This window comes from Oncorhynchus mykiss, chromosome 5 (genome assembly GCF_057628025.1).
Source record: "Oncorhynchus mykiss isolate SJ-2025 chromosome 5, ASM5762802v1, whole genome shotgun sequence".
Lineage (NCBI taxonomy): Eukaryota > Metazoa > Chordata > Actinopteri > Salmoniformes > Salmonidae > Oncorhynchus > Oncorhynchus mykiss.
The window spans coordinates 62,982,848-63,004,495 of NC_143026.1; the positions used below are offsets into that span (position 1 = coordinate 62,982,848).

The window sequence follows — 21,648 nt, forward strand, 5'->3', positions numbered from 1 at the left end:
AAATACCAAACAGACCTGGTTCAAATGCATGGGAGTATGTAAGTAGTTCCATAAATACAGTGTATTTGAGTACTTTCAAATCTGAAAGTGTATTTCCAAATACAGTCCAATATTCAACTACTTGTGTTTTCAAATGATAAATATCCAAATACTTACTTCCAAATTACTTTGAAATGAGTTAAAATACCCTATATAGTATTTAAACCGAGGTCTGGTTGCCACACATACAGAACGGATAATATGTCATCACCCAGGATTCCTCAGTCAGTAACACAGCCCATGTCTCCCCTGTGTGAACTAGATAACTTTGATATCTGTGAGTTATTAGGAACAACAATGAACAATTAGCTCCAGTACACCATCCCTCAGCACTGCTCAGCACTCCCCACAATGTGAAAGGGAGGTTAATTAACGAACGATAGGAGCTGTCTGTCTGCTGTTTAGGAAGCTCTCTAATCCATTCCCTGAGTTGAACGCACACACACACACACACACACACACACACACAAGCAGGAGAGAGACTGTGGGGAGTCACTTGGAGAGAGTTTGAAGGAGACTCTCCTAGTCCATCACGGTGCTGTGGTGTGTGTGTGTGTGTGTGTGTGTGTGTGTGTGTGTGTGTGTGTGTGTGTGTGTGTGTGTGTGTGTGTGTGTGTGTGTGTGTGTGTGTGTGTGTGTGTGTGTGTGTGTGTGTGTGTGTGTGTGTGTGTGTGTGTGTGTGTGTGTGTGTGTGCGTGTGTGTGTGTGTGTGCGCGTGTGTGTGTGTGCTGTTGGTTTGTGCCCGTAGCAGTGTTTTAATGAGGCTTAACTCTCCCACTGTGGGAGTCAGGGGATCTACTTTTTTACCTTGTCTCCACAGCTGAAGGCAGCTTTTGTTTTAATCATGCCATAAATTACAATACCGTCTGAGATGATGCAAGAATGGTGACAAATGGATGCAGGGACTATGGAAAGTAAGTTGGTAGGGGGTTAGGGGTTGTCAATAGAGCTTAGCTGGACGTTCCGGGCTTCACACAGACGCTTACAGGCACTCTCTCACACACACACACACACACACAGACAAACAAACACACCAGTTGTGATCGCAGAACCTATTCTGTCCCACGCCATTTCATCCAATCACTTTATGAAATTAAAGCCCAAGACCGTCAGTCACTCCGCACACTGTGAAGCATATGCTGCCTCCGGAGATATCGCTGCGTCCCCAATTAAACACACACACACAGACACACACAGACACACACACACACATACACCCAAACCGCATTGGGGAAATTTGCCCACTGTTATAGGGACCAGGATGTCTGCATCACAATCACAGCACCTGAGACATATAGAGGAGCCCTGTGTCCCCACCTCACACACAAACACACACCCTCTCAATCCACACACACCCAAAGCCCATCAGAGCCAGAGGGACATAGACAGACAGAGACAGCCAGATGGACAGGCTGCCTGGACTAGCTACCGAGGCCCCCTGACAGTCATACAAACACAATAATGATCCAGTCAGATAAGGACCACATGTGTCCTGTCCTCAGCAGCACATAAGAGCTTGACTGACAACTGCTAAACGGTCTGCATGGAGCAGGTGCACTTTGCCTCTAATGATTTAATGAACAAAATGTCCCATCAACTCAAAGCCAATGTGAAGATTTTGGCAGATATTTCAATCAATTACCCTGTTATGTACAACAAAATGTCAATCCAAGTTAATGTATGTGTTATATTTAATTCATCAGTGAAATATATCATATTTTTTCTGAGTTGAATTCATTCTCCATTGACTGGGAAATAAGGACAATAAGATCCAGAGAGATGGTGGTAAGGAAATAAGAAATCAATATGGAGAGGTAAGAATGGAAAGATAGACCGGAGAGAGAGAGAGAGAGAGAGAGAGAGAGAGAGAGAGAGAGAGAGAGAGAGAATCTTAACAAAGGCGGAACCATAAAGAAGGGATTGTGGGCATGAAGCAGTGAAGGAGAGAGAAGAGAATGTAGAGGATATGGTAGAGGGGGTGAGACTTCCAGTCTTCCAGTCAGACGTGAGCGAAATGACACATCAAACAGAGACACGCTCACAATAGTTGTGATGAGCTTTGGAAGAGAAATGTGACAGATAGACAGAGAAGAGAAAGAGGGAGAGTGATAAAGAAAGAGAGTGAAAGTTGGGGAGAGGCGAAGAGAGGATCAAAGAGAGATATGTTGAGTTGAAAAGAGAGTGTGAAAGTTAGAAATGTAGTGTGTGTGTGTGTGTGTGTGTGTGTGTGTGTGTGTGTGTGTGTGTGTGTGTGTGTGTGTGTGTGTGTGTGTGTGTGTGTGTGTGTGTGTGTGTGTGTGTGTGTGTGTGTGTGTGTGTGTGTGTGTGTGTGTGAGAGAGAGTGAGAAAGAAAGTGAGAGGGAGAAAGGAGGTTGAAAAGAGAGTGTGAAGTTAGAAATGTAGCTAAAGAAAAAGAGAGAGAGAGTGTGTGTGTGTGAGGGAGGGAGGGAGACACAAACACAGGAAGTCAAACTCTTTCACCTGAGGTTCAGTACAGTACTCAGAATTACTAAGAAAAGCTTGTCTGAGCTCAGCCTGGGTGGTTGTTTTAAAGTGTGTCTGCTTATTAAATAATCACACTTAGACCAGCTAATGAGTCATGAAAGCCTGCAGATGTTTCTGGATCCTGTTAGAAGGAGAGAGGTGACAGGGGTAGATGAGTGTTGTTTGGGAGGTGTCAGAGGAGAGAAGGAGAGAGGGAAGGAAAGAGTGAAAGAACTAGAGGGGGAAAGAAATGTGTGAGAGACAGATAACGAGAGAGAGTGGGAGAGGAGAGAGCAGGAGGGAGGGAGATTAAGAGAGAAGGTGAGGGAGGATGAGTTACAGAAAGAGAGAAAAATAAGAAAGAGAGAGAGAAAGAGACTGTAGAGAAAATGACAAAGAAAGAGAAACACTGGGAGTGCAATGTAAAGGTTTTGGCTCGGTGATGGTCTCTCTGTTGTCTGAAATAGATACAGAATGAGATACAGAATGAGATCCCCTGGCCATATTGATTCAGAGGCACAGACTCGTTTGGAAAATAAGAATGGATGACTTCTCCTTTTGGTCAGGGTTCATTTATGTATTTATCTGTGGCCCTCGCTGCCAGGCAGAGAGGGACATCTCCCAACTTTCAAATGTTGAGGTCAGAAAACTAATTTCACAGAGAAAGCTACAGGTAGACTACAGGATCTGCATTGATCTGCCTTTTAAAGATGCACTCTGCCATTTCCTGGTTGATAAAATTCTAAAAGTTTGACTAATTTCCGTTTATGTGACAAAACAAGCAAGTGCAGTGCAGAGAATCATTGTACCATCTAAACCGCTGTGAAATATATTTTCCATAACCAAATATATTGTATTTTCAGCTATTTGAAGCTGGTGGACTGAACCGAAAGTAAAAGACGCAGAAACTAAACTTAAACACGGGAAGCATGGAAATAGATCTACCACTTCTTACAATTGCTTTCAATGAGAATGACAGATCTATAACTCACATTTCTATGTGAATTTGGTCGGGTCGTCCCAAAAGTGACATATTGCAGCTTTAAGTGAGTGTGGGAAAGGGTGACAGGTATGGGTCATGTTAACTGCAGTAGGACCCAGATTCAAAATACCTGGTGATTCACAACATCTTTTTCATTAAGTTCTCCCTCTGCTGTGGTTCTGTGGTTGTGCAATACGCATACAATAAGCCACCAGAGCAAATGAATAAAAAGCATTTGGGTTATAAAATCGGCAACTGGTATTTCTCTATCAAACATGTGAATGTTCAAAGTACTCTTTTTGACAGTCTGATTGCTCATAGTAATTCCTTACTATCATTAACACCATCAATGTCCATAGTATCATTCTGACAAAAGGGAAACATTGAATGTGGCAAATAAATCCATAGAATCAACAGGGATTTCGGTCATATTTTTCTCTGCTCTCTTCCTCTCCCAGAGTAATGCTCCACATATCACAGTACAGTATTACCCACCCTTTCTCCCTCATCCCTCTTTCCTTCCCTCGCTCCCTCCTCCCTCCTTTACCACCCCCGTCTTGTAAGCTACACAGGCTCCCGGGTAATTGCATTTCAACAGACAGTTCAAACGATGGCATGAAATAATTAGTGACCAAACTGATGCAATCTCCGGCATGTTGATCATCTAGCCAGCCCTGCTGTGGCCTCAGGGAGAGGTACTGTAGGTGCTGGTGGGATAAAGTGGATCCTCTATAGGTTTATACTGAAGACAAGCCTGGTACACGACACACTGCACGGGTACTATATTCTATGGCGATGCAGGGAGAGATAGGTGCGTGGCAGATGATAGTGCAGTCTGTGGTAAATGTATACTGTATAGGCTGCACACATGATGCATGCACACCACACAGACACACTCACCCGGATAACTAGCCTAAATGATATGGATCTGCATTGATTCTGCAGCTCTGTTTGCACCTGGACGAATGAACAGAGGCAGCACATCTTCCTGACTCCGAGGCAGGCCACTTGGATCAGCGGCGCCCAGGCATGTTTCTACCAGTAATTGGCTTTAAATGATCTGACTACTACTGTCTGTACCACACAGAGCCGTGATGGAGGCAAAGTGTCATAGGATCTGGCTGACTGACTGATGCTCATCTGGAAACCATTGTTCTGCTGTGCCGAAGCTACTCTGACAGCTCAGTTCCTACCATAGCCAGGTGTTCAAATGGGAAGATTTTGGTGGGCATACTTGATGGTAACATGGAATGGAATTGTGTACCTGCAAGTAATATTCTGGGTCCTGACATGCATTTGGAAAGTATTCAGACCCCTTGACTTTTTCCACATTTTGTTATGTTACAACCTTAACCTAAAATGGATTAAATTGTTTGTTTTCCTCATCAATCTACACACAGTACCCCGTAATGACAAAGCAAAAACAGATTTTTAGAAAAAAAAAGTGAAATATCACATTTACATAAGTATTCAGACCCTTTACTCAGTACTTTGTTGAAGCACCTTTGGCAGCGATTACAGCCTGGAGTCTTGGTTATAACGCTACAAGCTTGGCACACCTGTATTGGAGTTTTTCCCATTCTTCTCTGCAGATCCTCTCAAGCGCTGTCAGATCAGGTTTAAGTCCGGACTCTGGCTGGGCAACTCAAGGACATTCAGAGACTTGTCCCGAAGCCACTCCTGCGTTGTCTTTGCTGTGTGCTTAGGGTCGTTGTCCTGTTGGAAGGAGAACCTTCACCCCATTCTGATGTTCTGAGCAGGTTTTGAAGCAGATTTTCATCAAGGAACTCTCTCTACTTTGCTCTGTTCATCTTTCCCTCTCCCAGTCCCTGCCACTGAAAAACATCCCCACAGCATGATGCTGCCACCACCATGCTTCACCTTATTGATGGTGTCAGGTTTCCTCCAGACGTGACGCTTGGCATTCAGGCCAAAGAGTTCAATCTTGGTTTCATCAGACCAGAGAATCTTGTTTCTCATGGTCTGAGAATCCTTTAGGTGCCTTTTGGCAAAATTCAAGCGGGCTGTCTGAGGAGTTGCTTCCATTTGGCCACTCTACCATAAAGGCCTGATTGGTGGAGTGCTGCAGAGATGGTTGTCCTTCTAGAAGGTTCTCCTATCTTCACAGAGGACCTCAGAAGTTCTGTCAGAGTGACCATTAGGTTCTTAGTCACCTCCCTGACCAAGGCCCCTCTCCCCTGATTGCTCAGTTTGGCCGGGAGGCCAGCTCTAGGAAGAATCTTGGTTGTTCCAAACTTCTTCCATTTAAGAATGATGGAGGCCACTGTGTTCTTGGGGACCTTCAATGCTTCAGACATTTTTTGGTACCCTTCCCCAGATCTGTGCCCCGAGCTCTACGTACAATTCCTTCAACCTCATGGCTTGGTTTTTGCTCTGACATGCACTGTCAACTGTGGGACCTTATATAGACAGGTGCATGCCTTTCCAAATCATGTCCAATCAATTAAATTTACCACAGGTGGACTCCAATAAAGTTACAGAAACATCTTAAGGATGATCAATGGAAACAGGATGCACCTGAGCTCAATTTCAAGTCTCACAGCAAAGGACATGAATACTTATGTCAATAAGCTAAAAATAAATGTACATACATTTGCAAAAATGTCTAAAAACCTGTTATCGCTTTGTTCTTATGGGGTATTGTGTTTAGATTGATGAGGGGAAATGCTTTATAGAAATCCATTTTTGAAAAAGGCTGTAACTTAACAAAATGTGGAAAAATGGAAAGGGTACTTTCCAAATGCACTGTATGCTGCAGATGACATGGGATTTCATGTCAGAAGGGAGTAGGGGCATCATAATGATGTAATATTGTTGAATGGTTGTTTCATCTAAATGATGAACTGCTGTTATAGGTCAACGCCCTAACTTCTTCCTTTCCTCTGCAGTTCTTTCCTTCCACCTTTGTAAGCCCAAAGACAAGGATTAATATGATACTTTTTAAACAGATGACCATGAAAAATGAGGATCGGCAGTAAAGATCCTATTAGTCTGTAGTGAAATACCACAGCGTAGAATTCAACTGGATTTAACAGCCAAGGAATTTAAAGCAAAGGAATTATTTGGTCTCCATTGTTGCTGTATTGTACCTCAATTACAACATTTGCCAGTAAGACCTGCCTTTAAATGTAATAACATTTCAAGGACTTGCCTTTATTCCTGAGAATGTGTCTAGAGAGAGAGGGGCTTGATAAATTCACTGCACTTCGTAAGTGAATTTTGGATTCATGAGCCAGTGCTTCCAAACGATATCTTTGGAAATGTATTTGTCTGAATGATTTTGGCATTTTATAAGATCAAAACAGCGAGGACCCCAGAAATTAGTTTAGTTCTGGGCTGCAAACATATTAACGCTCCACAAAACATTGATACTCATATAGCTCCATGTTACCTGATAAGGTAGGAATCTAAACATGGAACAAACAAGTGATCAACAGATTATTTTCCTGCAGTTCAGAGTTCTACCTTTCTTAATGTGACACCTATATTTTCATGTATTCCATTTGGCTATGTCGTCATCCAAAAAAGTTCTCGTTCTCAATGACTTACTGTATCTAGTTGAAATATGAATTAATTTCCATACGATTGCATTGTCACGGCATCCCCATAGTGTTTGAGTGTTTGAGTGTTATTGAAACCACTGCAGCTCTGTAATCCCAGTAGTTTATCATGTATCAAGGCCACAGCCAGCCGAATGGAAGTGTATTTAACCACTGTGTCATCAGCTGGCATAAATTGATTAATAGGCTGCAATTACTAACAACAGAGGCAGGATCGGGCAGACACCCCCATTCATATTAATGGTACAACATGTCCCCAAAAACAAGAGCGATTGCCGGCCACATTATGACGAGGGCCCTTCATTCTTTGTGTTTATAATCATTCTGGCCTGGCCCTAGAGTGCTAATGCCTTTTTTATGTGACACTCCAAATAAGTGCCCAGGAAACACAGTGGTGGTGGTTTCAGGCGTTAAGCGTCCTCGTACAGTAGATGTACAGACCTGTGACAAATGAGAGAGGAGAGGCTCATTAAATCTCATAGAGAGCATGTTGACATGCCAACATAACCTCCTCCATCCTATAATTATCCTCCTCGCTCGAGGACAGTGAGGAAGAGAGAGTGGAGGAGAGAGAGAGTTAAGGGCGCCATGTTTCATATCCTTATCAGCCCGATCTCATCAGATTGGGAGGGAGGGCAGCATCCTGCGAACTATCGGTACCAGGAGGACTGATTGCAAACAACACCTAGAGACAGAAGGGCTAGGTCCGACAATTCAGCTTAGAACAAATTCTTATTTACATTGGCGGCCTAAGAACAGTGGTTTAACTGCCTTGTTCAGGGGGCAGAACCACAGATTTTCACCTTGTCAGCTCGGGGATTCAATCTTGTAACCTTTCGGTTACGAGTCCAACGGTCTAACCACTAGGCTACCTGCCCTCCCTGCTGCCGTCTCTGCTGTGAAGGTCTCTCTCTCTCTGTCTCTCTGCTGTGAAGGTCTCTTACTCTCTCTGTCTCTGTCTCTCACTCGGAGCCTGTCAACAAACTCACCTCTTTCCCCTCTCAACCCTCTATCCCTCTGTGCTACCCCTCTCTCTCCGTTTCTTTCATTCCCCCTTCATGTCCTCCCTATACCCCCACACACCTCCAGAGACAGCACTGGCAGAGGCCACGGTGCCACCCTCCCTCAATCTCAATCCCCTCACCCCCTACATCACACCCATCTCCTCAGCCCCAATCATTCACATACTACAGTGCACACACCCTCCCATCCATCGTATTCCATCCTGGCACATCTTCCCTAATCTGGAGCAGAAGGTGGAAAGAGAGAGAGCTCAAAGAGACAGCATCAGCACACAGCATCACCTAACACACTTTTGTTTCTGCAGATCGGCCTCTGCAATAGTGAAATTCAATGCATGACGTCTCACATGTGTATCATCTGTGATGATACCAATTACATTGAATGCAACTTTACTCCCCTGGGTCGTATTCATTAGTGAACACCGTAGAATAACGTTTTGCAACGGGGGGAAAAAAGCAAGCTTTCTTATTGGACAAGATCAGGTAATCCCTTCCTGTTTCAGTCCTTTTTCTTCCATTAGGTGCCTTGTGAATGTAACCGTGAATTCCCTGGATTTCTCTGCAGCCTCACAGGTGTCAGCTTTCCGTTCCAACTTAGTCTTAATGACTAAATTGGTGCAATTAATTAGCTTGATTTGTGGTGTTAACCTCAGCCCCTTCCACATGGGGCCTCGCATTACTAAAGGGGAACCAGTCGATATATACAGAAATTCATTGACTACCCCTCTTGATACAGTACTTATAAAGACGTATTGATAAACAGACGGATTGACTGAGAAAAGAGTATTGGCTTTCTCCTCCAGCAGCGAGAGAAAGTGACTAAACAAGGAAGCCATGATATAAAGAAAAGTTAAAACTCTCAAACTCCCACTTATACCTGGGCTAACACTCCTCCATCTCGTTTCGTCTAGTTTCCTCTCCATCTCTCCATACACCTGCCGCCTGCAGTTTTTTTTCTCGGCTTATCAGTGAGCTCGGATGAAGAAAAAACTTGACTAATGTCCCAGCAGACCATCAAAGCCTCAGGCAGCCTGACTCAACTTCAGCCCCTCGGTGTGACTCTGTAGTGAGGTGCGGAGGGAGGGAGTGTGGTGCTGAAGCTGGAACCATGGAAGCATCCTGCTAGTATCCTGCTAGTACAGCTCTGATGGATGCAGTCCTGTCACCGGAGCCAACTGTTCCTGCACGGCGTGTGCCCAGCCTGCTTTTAATGGATGCCTCACACATGCCCAATTAATTCCTAATAATGTTTCCTTTCCCCATCCCCTGCCACTGCTGTCCCACCAACTGCAGTGTAGGCGGCTGTCTGGCGGGAGGAAGAGAAGAGGGAGGGAGTGGAAGAGGGAACGGGCAACAAACTGTAAGAGAAAGGAAAGGTTTGCTAGCCCATGGAGCAGGTAATGTGGCCAGGAGAGCGGCTAAATTGAAAAAATGCTATAGTGCCTCAACATGGAGCTCCCACCAAGGGAGTCCAAAAACGATTCAGAAACAATTCATTTCAAAAAGACAAAACAAAACTACAAAACTATATTGATAAAATATGTTTTATAAATATCTGCTCCAACACACAGTTCCCAAAAACTATTACAACAAGCTAGGGTCCAAAAGCTTCTGAAGTTCCGCTCAATTAGCATTCTCAGTCAATACAATGGATGGAATGAACAAAAGGGAGAATAAAGCCACTTAAAATGTCCTTTAAAGGGAGTGGCCTAAAGGGAAAACAACAGAACGAAACACAGTAGGGGTCTCATGTTAGCTCTATGAGCTCATAACAGACCTGTTATTTATTTATAAATGGGGCTGTTGGACACGCCTTGTATAATTAATGAGGATAACGGAGCCTGCCTCCCATACGGCCTCACCTTATCACTTATACAGAGTACACTCCGGATGACACCTTATTCTCTAGAGCACTACTTTTGACCAGGGCACATAATGCACTATAGGGTGCCATTTCTGATGTACATACAGTATCATTATGGACTAATCAAAGGATGGAGCCCTTATGTGGATAGTAGTGTTCACCGGATGAGACATAAAGGAGTCATTGTTCCCCAGCCCCCTTGCTATGCCAATCTAGGTGTTGGAGAAGTCATTTAGCTAACTCATCAAACAATGTTTACTGTTTAATTAAAAAACGCATTCTGGCAGAGTGGGAGAGTTGGTGTGACGCTTGTGAAGTTAGCAAACAGCAAGCAGGCTTGATTGAAATGGATGGGGGGATGAAGGGAGGGAAATATTGAGGGATGGATGGATGGAGGATTGGCGTTGCAAGGAGAAGGACAGAAGAATGCCAATCTTCTACTGAAGAAGAAACTGTCTCGGAATAAACGCCAACCCTTCAGAAGTTTTGAAGTCTCAAAAACATGACGAAGCGGACCATCCATCTCCTCCTTGGGCAGGAATCCATTGGGCAGAAATCCATTGGGCAGGATGGACAGAGACATCTGGAATACATGCTGCCACACTAATTTGCACAATCGTTTAACGCTGTTAGGTCTCAGACGGAAAAACATTGACAAGTAGTTTTCATCATGTGTGCTTGGTGCAAAGGAGTTCGTTGAGGCACAAGAGTTCAGTCGTTCTCTGCCCCCCCCATCCCAACCCCATGTTGGAGTAGACGAGCAGAGCGGTGAATAAGAGACAGCCAAGCGGTCCCAGAGCCCGGGCCTACTGCCCTCTCAGTATTACTGCGCTGCCACAGGAAAGCATACACATCATTTATCTACCCGCCAATGTAAAGACCAGATCCCATAGGAACTGGAGCTGGCAGTCCAATGCATCCATATGACAGAGTGACCAGGCCAGCTACATTTACACTTCCTACTGGATACGAGCTAGCCTGGTCTCAGATCTGTTTGTGCTGTCTTGCCAACCCCTATGGTCATTGGCGTGACAATGACCGTAGGAGTTGGCAAAACAGCACAAACAATTCTGGGAACAGGCTAGGTATATACAGCATCATTAATTAAGACAGCTTCTGCCATCGCAGCGCTGGTCGATCATAAAGCGAGAGAGGCCAATTAAAGACTGTGTGATATATAACACATGACAATGCTTTGATTGCAGCCGGGCAATGTGACGAGCATCAATTTTACAAAATATCTTGCTTTCCTGATTAGGAATACGGGATAGTGTAATCAAACCCTGTGATTGCGATCTCGCACCGACACTAAACGACACTTTGAATGCTGTTTTGACCCGGAAGTCTGGTATTAAAACTGAAGGGAGAGAGGGAGGAGAGGAGAGGGGCTGGGTTGGTGTTTTTGTTGCTGTGAAGATGTTAATTAAGGGGTCTTTGAGACACAGTGACGGTAGGAAGCTCATGTTCCATCATTTGGATTGGACTGATGAGAGAGCCATGATGGGGTACTGAGACTAGTGCTGGAATCTGGAGAAAACAAGCACAATCTGCATCCTGCAACTGCCCACTCTAGTGTCTTAAAGCCACTGCAGAGCTGCAGAGGGACCTGCACACTCAGCTCCATAACGACACGTCTTTCAGGTCCCCAACCACTGTGGTCAGTAGCAATGTTGTCTTAATAAATCACAGGGGACCCTTTATGACCACAGTGCAGGTGTATTTCTTCATCCCCTCTGGTGAAAAGGCTGCATGCAAAGGGGCTGAATACTAATTGAGCAGCGGCAGATCCTACAGTATCTATCTCTGTGTTTACACCAGACATGCTGAAGTGATCTGCTCGTCTTCTCCATTCCACCACTTTTTCATTCAAGACCATGGAGGCGAGTGCAAAACACCATTCCACAACGGTGGATTCACAGTGATAGCCCATACCCTGACCCCTTCAGAAGCCCAGAGAAGCCGGCCAGCTAATGGGTCTCCTCCATGCTGTCCTCTGGTCCTCGCTGGAGAGGCGTGTCGGGGAGAGGAGCGCTGCCTGCGTCTGATCAGCCTCTGTCAAAACAATGAAGGTCACGCAAGCTGACGCCCAATTAGGGCTCCGCCAGTCGCCTGCTGCTCACGGAACAGCGGTTAAGCCTGTGGATAGAGGAGGGAGGAAAGGCTGGGGGAGGGAGAGCGGTAGTGGTGATGGGGCTTGGACACATTAAAGGAAAAGGGACAAAAGAAAAAAAAAACAAGGAGCCATTTTGACGCCATTAAGCCTTCAACACTTGATGCAGCAGACCGAGGATTCAATACCAGACCCTTTCTCTCTCGTCTGATATTTTCATTAGAGGATTGGACAGTTCTCTAGCTGGTCGGATCAATTTGAGCTGCCTTAATGCTCCTACTGGTCTGGTTCTGTAGCCCTAGTGGTTCTTGTGACAGCAGCCAGGCACTAACAGCCCAGCTAATAGTGGTGTAGAGAAAAGAGGCATCCATCACTGGGAAAGCTCTCAAATCTATTTGAACAGAGAGCGGGCCGTCGGGGCAGCCCCCACGCTTCGCGACAGTGTGTGTGCGTGCATGTGAGCAGCTGCCAGATTAATCAGAAGGCCCCTGGACAGCCCCTGCTGACCAGAGGTGATTCCAGCGGACATACAGAAAGGCATTAAAGCCTGTTAATTACAGCTAAGGAAACAAAGGCCATGATGCCAGACAGATGGCCTGCCAGGGGAGAGACGTGCTCACTGGGACACACACACCGGCAGAGGGTAGGGGGGCGCAGGGATACCCCTCTGGGAGGAATGCCTGGGGGTCGGGAGAGTGGGGGCATGGAGGGTTTGGCATGGGGCAACATTTATTCTGATGCTGACATACACACTTTTGTGAAATACAGACACATAAGTATGCACACACTCACACAGACACCCGAACACATACGGACACACACGCACACACAAACTTTGTTATCTAGTCTCTGCTAGATAACAGATTACCCTTTCAAGAATAACATTATCCTTGCAAATCACTGCAAACAGAAACATGCCGCGTCTCGGGACTGAAGTATTTAGTGCCTCTCTCTCTTACTTTCTGCATTGCTCCTCCTCTATTTATTCTGTAGGATGACAGTTAATTACAGAAGGGAATTGGTTACAAGCCCACCAGTTAAGTGTATGTGTGGCAAACAAAATGGAAAAGCAATTCAAATCACTTAGGAGAAGTTGCCTGTAGAGATTCTGTGTAACACGGCTAAATGCTAATTGTTTAACAACCCGGAGCCTAAAATGTTGCAAATGCATCACTGAGACAACACAAAGAAACAGTGTTTTTCTTGTAAGTTTTTCTCGGTGTGTGTGTGTTTTCCTACATTATCAGGGCCAGAATGTCCTGATGTGTCTGTGTGCGTGTCTGTGTGCGTGTCTGTGTGTGTGTGTGTGTCTGTGTGTGTGTGTGTGTGTGTGTGTGTGTGTGTGTGTGTGTGTGTGTGTGTGTGTGTGTGTGTGTGTGTGTGTGTGTGTGTGTGTGTGTGTGTGTGTGTGTGTTTTATAGACACAAACTCTGATAACTCTAAATGAAACACATTTAGTCTCTTTAGTCTATAAAAAGTCAACATCAATGTTCTTCTGGGTTACTGGCTTGCTGATGTTTCTTTCTTGAAACAGCAACGCAGCAAACAAATGGCTTTTGATATGTGCCTGTTTGTACTTTGTTGCCAAGACACAGCAGTTACAATGTGAAAGGAAATTACATTTTCAAAGTGCAATTTTCCCATCACTAACATGACAACCATTGGAAATTGTATGTACTGTACCTACCGATACATTAAGTCTCACCCTCCATTTAGGAAACAAGCTTCGCTCTCAAACATAACCCTGACTGGAGAAAACGCTCTCTCTTTCTCTATCTTTATTCCCCTCCATCTTTTTTTCTGCACTCACTTTCATCAATAAGTAAATTGAACAGAGAATCTCACAAATCTAAAGTAGAACAATGGGGCCCACTCCCTCCATGCAAGACCACTCCAGTGGGGCATTGACATTCTCATTAATGACTGCAGAGCGACTGCAAAGTGTATTGGTGGGACATTTGACTTGCTATAAAATCATTGAATTGAGAGACTTCAGCATTGAATCAAATGGCTGAGTTTTCATTTGAGTTGCCCCCCTCCAGGTTATAGAGTGGATGAAGTACCCTAGTAGGACTGGAGGCCCCTCCTGGCCACACCAGAGGACAGCCATTAACCACCTGGAACTGTATGTGTGTGTGTGTGTGTGTGTGTGTGTGTGTGTGTGTGTGTGTGTGTGTGTGTGTGTGTGTGTGTGTGTGTGCGTGCGTGCGTGCGTGCGTGCGTGCGTGCGTGTGTGTGTGTGTGGAGATGCAACAGAGGAAGTGGGCTTTAACCTTGGCCTGCCTAAGCTGCTGTAGCTCATTCTGTTCAGCTCAGCAGATTCCAGTGTCCCCTCACTACAGGAGATAGTTTGCTGATATCAGACAGGTAACTTCCCTGCAAATCAGGGGTTGGAATCGGTTCAGGGAACAGAACAGAAAACCGGGAAAGAATGACAGTTTTCCAGGAACAGAATCAGAACCACAAACAAAAGTGATCAATACTGTTTAAAAGCTGTTTTTTCCAGTCCCACGAAAAATGCAACAAAGCGCCTATGCAAAGCCCTCTCTATAAATAGAAATCAAACTGGATGGACATCAGAAATAGAGTAAGGACTAAAAACAAACAAAAAAGAACTACTGTAAAATAGACTGTGTCTGTAAACTGTTATAAGATGTATAAATTGAAGGTAAAAGTCAAGTTTTTGTTATACTCCAATTGGGAGATCGGTGGTAGGGTTTGCAGGGAATAATAATAAAGGTATATTCTTTAAGAAAAAAGTATGTATGTCTATATAGGTATGTGTATGTATATATGCGTATATGTATGCATGCGTGTATGGATATATATATGTACCAAAAGAATATATGGGGGATTGGAAATGATGCAGACAATTACATTGATGGAAGCAACATTTTTTCCGCAATATGAAGCTGATCCACCCCTTAAAATTAGTTAATTAATTCATTTAAAAAAATTAAAAGACATTCAAAGTTCCTTCATAGAAGCCGCTCCTCCGTATGTATAATTCTGTCAGCCTAATTCAGATAACTTTTTAATTAACTAGGCAAGTGGGTTAAGAACAAATTCTTATTTACAATGACAGCCTGGGAACAGTGGGCTAACTGCCTTGTTTAGGGGCAGAACAACAGATTTTTACCTTCAACTCTGGGATTATGATCTAGCAACCTTTCGGTTACTGGCCCAACGCTCCGACCACTAGGCTACTAAACCTGCCTCCCCTAAATAATGATAATGCATGTCACAACAAGATCCTCAGCGCTTCAAGCCAAGCCTCCTCCTCCACTCTCTCTCGCTCTCTCCCCACCCGCAAAATTTCAGTCGCATCTCACGGCCTACACTCTTCTGTCCAATGCATGTAAATAGCTTGCCCGCTCCATAGCAAGCTGCATTATCCGCATTGATCGGTGTAGTAATTTAATGTCGACCTAAACGTACAAAAAAATGATTTCAGAGGTTAAAAAAGGAACACAAAGGGAAGATATAAACCGTTAAGTTTTTAGGATTCGAACCGGTTCAGAAATTGATTTTTCTGGTCAGAACAATGGAGCTGAACAAAAAAAATTATAGTTCTGTTCAGAATGAAACGATTGGAAAATCCGTTCGGTTTTGACCCTTGCTGCAAATCCACCAATTACTGAAAAACACTAAATCCACCTGAATACAGGTCAGAAAACTGCCACAGGGCACTATAACCGGGTAGCACAATATAGAGAATCAGCCTGATCTCAGTGTGTATCTTGGAAATGAGGAAATAATAATGGCGCATATTGTATTAGAACCAAACATCTAGATACTGTACCTGAGGTTCTGAGCTTTTGCCTTCAGGAAGGCACACAGAGAAATATTTATATTTTTGTCTGGGAAATATGAAAACTGAATTAAATGTTCTATGCAGAACCAAACACCCGTACTGCTTTTTTGAAGCCACCACATTTAAGAGAAATGATTCACTAAGGCACACCGCATAAAGCTTTCAGTATCTTTTTAACATGTTAATGAGCATCTCTGAATTACACAAGGGGAAGAAATCTCATTGTCGCCTGCAAACTAATAACTAATATCAATAGCAGCACAAGCCGATAGTGAACAGGCATATTGCATTCACAAAGCCGCCAAATAGAAATTCAGAGGCGCCACAAACCGGGGTCCGAGAGGGATTTGAATGAAATTAATTACATTACTTTCCATTCTTCCAGAAATCCGACGCGATTCATCTTGGTCTCCCCCCAGACTCAGACAAGGCAGATATATGATAAGAGTTGGGCTTCTTATAGCTATCCGACAGGCTTCATAAATACCTGCAGTCAGGAGCCTCAGGAATAATTTTCTGTAATGGGGGCTTGAAGAGCTTATGTTTCTCCTTCTGTGTCTCACTGTTTTATTTCTCTGTTTTTCTTCTCTAAGTCTTCAAAAATATGTTTCAGACCTCCAGGTTTTCCCCATACATCAAAACATAACCCGACTCAACCCACTCACAAAACATACAGCTCCTCTGGGAACTAGTTGTTCTGAAGAAATTAAAGAATGCCTCACTCATCTGTAACCTTGACAAGTGTTCTCTGTTTAAAGGCTTATCAAGGTCTGTCAGATGGCAGGACATACCAGGGATGGGAGCCCAGCAGTCTGTCGCGGTGCCACAAACGCGTCATGTCCTTCAGTAACGAAGAAGCAGATGAGAGGGGGATGGAGAGGAAGAGAGAGTCTGGAGTGGTTTCATTCTGTCTTCCAACCTTATAGCATCTCTCTCTCTCTCTCTCGCTCTCTCTATTGCTTTGTAGCTACTCTTGTCTAATTTAGCAGTAACAGATTCTGCTGTGCTTGAGGAAGCATCGGTGACAATGACAGCATTGGTCCTGGAGCTATCCAGTGCTGAAAGAACTGCAGCCTCCTACACTACAGAGCCCCTGGGGAGGATAGTCTCTCTGTGTGAGGATTAAATGTTCCAGATAAGAACCCACTGGCAAATTGGTGAAATAAACAGCAAGTATTCTTCCCTTATTGGATTCAGAGTCTGAATCACTGTTCAATTCCAACCTGGACAACACAGAGACCATTTCATTCAGAACCTGAGCCATAATACTAACAAAGGATGCATCCAAACATAATGATCAACAAAGAAGAAGGGGGGAAAAGATATTCAACCCCCAAGTAGTCCCTTTGTGCCCTCCATTAAAAATTTGACAAAAACTGTTACCAGATGTCATTGATTATTTATGGTGTTTAATAGGCAAAATGCCCACATTGAATTATGCATTTGTGGTCTGTTCCTCCAATGAATATTCAAAAGCTGTTTCTGCTGAGAGCTGCTGCTCGCCTTTGTCTGCATGCGGTTAGCCAATGGCACATCTGTGACTGCAGCCCGGCACTGTGGTTAGCCAATGTGGCTTACGCCAAAGCATTGCTAATGCCAGATGAGAGCCTACATCCTACTACAGCTCAGTATTACTCTGCTCTGCCAGGCCAGAGGCTTCAGAACAGCCTGAGATTCTCCTGCGCTGTCAATCAAAGCAGAAACACCAGGTTCATTAAGGTGATAAAATGTCCCTGGGATTCTGGCAATAAGAGGGAGAGACTGGCAAAAAGCCAAAGCAGACCTCAGTCAGTGGGATTCATACACATGTACACGCATGCATGAGCGTGCAGACACACACTTACAATCACACGTGCATACACGCGCACTAACTAACACACATGCACATATGCACACAACACACTCACAGACACACTCGCTCTCTCACACAGATACACAATAACTCACACATATGCATGCACTCACACAGAATGCTGTGAGCGTTTGAACTGTTTAATTTGATCAGGGCTGTCTAAATCTTTAAATTAGACTCACTCTGTGTCTGAAGGCACATAATCCCCCCCCCCCCCCCCCCCCCATTTTCATTTTGCACTGCATGTATGAAAGGGGTATTGCTTTCAGCAGGAATACTGTCTGCCACTATTGGCCATCCGAACCATCTGCAGACATCTGGATACCCTGCAGTTTCTCAAGTTCTGTTGAAAAACTTCAGGAGTGATTTTGTTAATTCAACAGACAGTGGCTGCTTAATTAAGTGAATATTAATTTACTACATGAGTGAAACCTCTGAAAATCCATGCTTTCTTTCATTGGCTTGGATGCTACTCAAGTGCAAAATTGAATTATCGCCGTTCACGTCGCTCCCTACAAGTGTCGGTGCTAAGCTGTGTGCAGCCGAGCAGGGAGGCACATTATTGAAAGACATTGCGAGTCAACCCATGCAAAAGCAGAGAATACTCTGAATTCTCCCCAATCGTTTTTTCAGGCACTTGTGATGACAACATTTCCGAGCTGTTTTTGGCCCTTGTCAGTATCATTGGAAAACAGCCATTGGGGAGCAGTGTGCAACTAACTATCTGATGGATATTCTGCCTCGATTGTGCCTCGTGTAAAGAAGAAAAATGGAAGAGCAACCAAATTGGCACAGAGATCTCTATTGAGATTAGTTTAGTGGTGTCAGCCAGCTCCTCGTTGAACCTGAAGAACGCCAGAAAGACGGAGAGAGAAGGGAGGGGTGACAGAAAGGGGGGAGAGACAGAGACAGAGGGAGAGAGCATTGGAGAGAAAGACTGAGAAAAGGGTGGAGGGAGAGGGAAAGAGAGGCTAATAGAGAAAGAGAGATGGGGGAGCTCTCCCACTAACAGGATTAGCACTCATCACCTTTGTTTAGGGAGCGTTCCGTTTCCACAGGTGCCAGCTAGGGAACAATGATGGTCCCCAACACGGGTCAGTGACAGGAGGGACAGCTTTTCCAGATACACACATGACTGCTCAACCATGTGAAGGGAAAAAATCTCAAACAATGAGCATGTAGCTGTTGAGGCCTTTTTTTTAAAAAACTCCCCCGTGTCATTATGCATCAGCCGTGTGAGCCAAGCCTGCCTTTATAGTTTTCCCATCCATCAGCCCGTCTGTCTCAGAGTATTGGCAATGCCACACACAAACACACACACATGGATGGGCAAAACAGTTTCTATTCAGGTGAAATCGGCAAGCTCACACACATGCATGCACAGAAAGAAGACACACATGCATGCACAGAAAGAAGTGGAGCAGAGATAAAAAGAGAAAGATTATCATTTCACGAAGTGCTGGTTGGAATCCGTGCTATATTTCGCTGGGGCTCATCTGGAAATAAAAATACACATACACATGTACAGTAGGCTGTTCAGCAGCATCATCTATCATTGTCCGATCCAAAGGCATATATATTGCAGACTGACGCAACATACTCCACCAGCATTTGACCGTGCACTTTCATTAGCGTGAGCGGGAGTTGTTCGTTTTTCAGACAGCACATAAAAACATATGCCATGTATATAAAAAAGTATAAAAACGCATGCCATGTTTGACAGAGTGCCATCAAAGATAACGTCTCGAGTTCCCTCTCTCGGTTAGCTAGCTGTCGTTGCTTTCGGATTTACTGAAAGGGCTCGCTGCTTGTTGAATTCACAGCATATGCAATACATCCTCCCTCCGTCAGAAGACTATAATCTCTACTCTTCCTGAGAAACGAAGCAAGGCTGCTCAGATGCTCATGATGTTGGTTTCGCCAAGGCTGATATCCTTCTAATGGTTTCATCAAAAAATAAGTGGCTTTAAAACAGAGCCGATAGGCTATTGAAACATTCCCCCACATTAAACACATGAACACATTTTCTGTCCCACCCCTGCCAGAGGGATGGTTGCTACTTTGCAGACCACAATATCACGCAAAGCAGTGAAACATTATTGAATCACACACGATAACAGTTAGATCAGATCCCAAGAGGACACACAAGTATCATTCTTCAGATGTCATTCAGATGTCAAGCATGCACTTTTCCTCTTAGCTAAGAGTAGCTAATTGTAGTATCAGCAAGGATTCTACATGTTATAGCAAGGTTTTTAAAAAAGGGTTAAAGCACGTAAAAACATAGCAAAAACTTTTCAGAATAAAATTACAACTGAAATTCATACAAAATGTGTTATTCAAGACTCGACCAGAATAAAGGCATCAAATAAAAGGTTTGGAAACAAGAGCGTAATAAACTATACAGTGATACAGTATGTCAATGCTCACATGGAAAACAAAATACCTCTTCAACGCATGCATAGACTATTTGTATTTATTTAAGTGGTAGTTCGCTTTGTCTGCGTGAAGATAGAGTATAGCCCACTCCTTATTAATAACGAATACCCAAGATACCGATTTCTCAGGCTTCATATTAAGCTGCGCCAAAAAGACTAATCGTAATGTAATATACTGGAATAGGCTAATACACATTGTTCTCACCTTTTAGGAGGAGGTGACCGTGAGCCGCTCTGACGTCTCTGTCAAGTCCTCAGGAATGTAGAGCGATGGTCTAACGTTGGTCTGATTCCGTGCAGGTGTTCTGTTAGTCACGAGCCACAGTCAGCAGTGCGAGCCATCGAGCGCACCAAAACCGTATAAAGAGTTGGAAAAAAGAACGAATCGCGTTTTGGAGAGGTCCAAAACACAATAACGGGGTATCTGGTGTCCGTCCTATTGCGCAAAGAGAAGAGAGACAGACGAAACGTGATGAGGAGAGCTACAACGATTCTCACCTCCCTGGCAGCCAAGTGCTACTGAACAAAAGAGCGCAGATACTCTCTGCAGAGTCCCGCTATTCAAATCAGCGAAGGGAGAAAGGGGAGGTGGGGGGGATGGTTGATGTGGTGGCCCAGTGGGCGTTGAGGGTGTGTGGGGAGTGTGGGGGAGAGGGGCGTCCTATGGGGTAAAGCCATAATTTGGCACATCTGCACTGTTACTGTATAATCCCGTTTGTCTGTTTTGAGCGCCACGATTTATAGCCTGGGGGATAATGTTACCTGGTATTGTAAATTCACACTGACCTCGCAGAGTAAGAAAGTTAGAGGTATTACTCATTAATGCTGAAACCTTAGATTAATAACAATTAGGCCAACTCTTGTTTTTGAAGTAGCTTCAACATTAATTATAGTCTTAGAAACACGTTTGAGGTCACAGGCAGGCTTGTCGCTGCTCCAAACAACACTTCATTAGCACCCATCTACCACTAAAACTAGTCAACAACTAAGACAGGTCTCAAAATGCAGAGTTAAAACAATATAACATGTATTGTATAGACAGATGTGTCACCAGCCAAAACATTAAACTAATTGCAATTAACGCAAACGTCATGACTTATTACACTTTTATAAATTAGCTCATATTACAGTGTAGCCTTGTTGAAGTCACCAGAAATCCTTAGGACCTGTTTCCAGTAGACAGACAGCACCAGAGAGCCTCTCAACACACCGCTTTACCACACCGAGAATAATGATCCCCTCCGAGATGCCACGGTGCTGCCGCAGGGAAGATTAACTCGCCCTACTAATTCACAACCCACCATACACTTTCAGTATTGCTTGTTAATTTAAATAAGAAAAAAAATCTGCAGAGTGCCTTTTGAAAATGTCGATTTAAAATTGATTCGAGCACGAGGCTTATTCGCGGTTTGTTCTTGGCGTGTAGAAATGGGGATTTCAGAAAATCTCTTTGTGATAAATT

At 44.1% G+C, this 21,648-nt stretch overlaps 1 protein-coding gene across 1 annotated transcript in view; it reads right to left on the reverse strand.

Moving 5' to 3' along the window:
* The window catches only part of LOC110522983 (neurocan core protein), a 201,490-nt gene extending 180,741 nt beyond the window's left edge, over positions 1–20,749 (reverse strand). The window contains exon 1 of the mRNA XM_036978016.2: positions 20,392–20,749. The gene's annotated coding sequence lies outside the window, so the exon portion shown is untranslated. The remainder of the gene's footprint in view (positions 1–20,391) is intronic.
* Positions 20,750–21,648: the final 899 nt, after the last annotated feature.